Genomic DNA, 2,116 nt, shown 5'->3' with positions numbered 1-2,116 from the left:
GCCCCAGCCCCAACCCCAACCCCAGCCCCAGCCCTCTGTGAGGCCAGACACCCGCCTCTGGGTCCTGAATAGACTAATCCGAGTCCCCCACCTATGGCCAGCACTTCCCTGAGCCTACAGGTCTGGACCTGCTGACCATGGACTCAGCTTCTGGTCCACCTGTTCCCCAAACAAGGAGGGAAGGCCAAGTTCAGTCCAGGTCGTGGACGGCAGCCTGTGAGATTGGTCCTCCCAGCACTTCTGCAGCTCGGCTTCCCCGGCTGACGGTGGGGTGGACGGGGACCCTCACGACTTCCTTTATGGTGCTGGAGGGGCGGCCTGTGGAGGGCAGGCTAAGGTCTCGGGGTCGGATGGAGCCCAGTCCACACCCCAGTGCAGGAAGGGGAGCAGAAGCCGGGGTGCCATCGCTGCACCTGCTGCCTCACCGTTTCACCCTACACGCGGTACTACACGAGGTAGGGTGCGCCTGTCAGCCTCTTACACAGGTAAGAACTCAGAGACAAGGAGACGCTGAGACACTCGAGATCACACAGCAAGTCACAGGGCCAGAGCTGGACGCAGGACAGGAGCTGGAGAAAGGCTCCTCGGCTGTTGGGGTCACTTTATCAGGAGAGCAGCAGGCACCGGCTTTGCACAGAGCTCCTGACCGACCATCCAGGGTACTCACAGTGTAGGAACATTTCAACAGTGCTGTTTGGAGCAAAAGGAATTTCTCCTAAGTGTTCAGTTACCCAGAAAACGACACTGACTGCAATGCCACATTTCTTCTGCAGTCTGTGCAACCAGGCCTTGACTTCCACAAACACAGCCATACCTTACCCGGCTGCCGGGCTGGCGGGGAGGGCAGAGCCATCCTTTCAGAGCCAGCCGGGGCCCTGGCCATGGCTCTGCCCCATGCTTCGTGCCGATTTGACCTAATTTAACCTTGGTTCTGGGCTCTGCTTGAAAACAGGTCCGGCGTGGCTTCCTTCTCTCAGCTGGTGTGTGTGTGTTGGGGGGGGGGTCCCCTGAGACCTAGAAGCACAGGCTCCGCCCTGGGGGGAAGCGGGCCAAGTGCCTCGTGTGCACTTCCTCTGTGGAATTCTCACCTCCTCGGGGCCAGCTCAGCTCTGCAGGGCAGGAAGGAGGCGCTGGCCGGCCAGCTGGGAGGCTCCAGTGGAGGCCCACGTGTGCAGCGTTGAGGGCCAGGTCTTGGCACAAGCATGAAATACAACTTGACTCCCCGTGAATAATGCTGCTGGCTTGCCCGGCCAGCCCGCCCTCTCTCCAGGCTTTTCCAGGGCCCTGCTGCAGCCAGAGGGGCCGCCGGGGCCTGGTCAGCAGAACTTCAGAGGCAGTGCCGCGTGGAATTTTCATTAGACTGGCCTGGATGGAGCTTGTCCATGAGAGCCAGTCTGGTGATGGGTCATGGAGTCAGCCTGTGGCCTGATGGGGCCGGGAGGCCTGTTACCAGGCCTGTGTCGCTGCCTGGCCTAGGCCTGCAGGGCCAACAAGTCCCTCCTGAAGTCCCTGCCACAGCACTGATGTCCTGCAGCCGGAAGGGAGCTGTGCTTTCCCGGAAGCGTGGCTGGCTCCAAGCTGTCAGTGGGGGCCTTTCCCTCCTCTTTGGCCTAACCGGGCTCAGCAGAGTGGCGGGTCTCACACCAGGGAGCCCTGGCCAGACCAGGCCGGGCGGTGTATACACTGGGAAAGTGAATGAAGAAGGCCAGTCTCTTGGAAGGGCTGGCTGACAGTTTATTCAATAGAAACTGGGGATAATCTGGCAGCCACTTATTCTGCTCTGCAACACTGTATCCAGAGGGAATGAGGCCAAAACCCTGAAAGAGGAGGAGTGTGTGCAAGAAAGAGCGGCGTAGACTCCCGAGGCCTGGATACAGACGATTCCTGAGCTCCAGATGCACCCCTACATGTAGGTGTTGGGACAGTCCTCTCTGCCCTCCCTCCTTCCCTTCCTTCCTTTTTCTTTCTCTGTCTCTTTTTCTCCTTCCTCCCTTCCTTCCTTCCTCCCTTGTTCCCTTCCTTCCTCTCTTTCTTTTCTTTTTTCTTTCTTTCTTTCTTTCTTTCTTCCTTCCTTTCTTTCTTTCTTCTTTCTTTCTTTCTTCTTTCTTTCTTTCTT

This window comes from Tupaia chinensis, unplaced genomic scaffold (assembly GCF_000334495.1).
Source record: "Tupaia chinensis unplaced genomic scaffold, TupChi_1.0 Scaffold000360_1, whole genome shotgun sequence".
Taxonomy (NCBI): Eukaryota; Metazoa; Chordata; class Mammalia; order Scandentia; family Tupaiidae; genus Tupaia; species Tupaia belangeri.
This window is presented reverse-complemented; position numbering follows the sequence as displayed.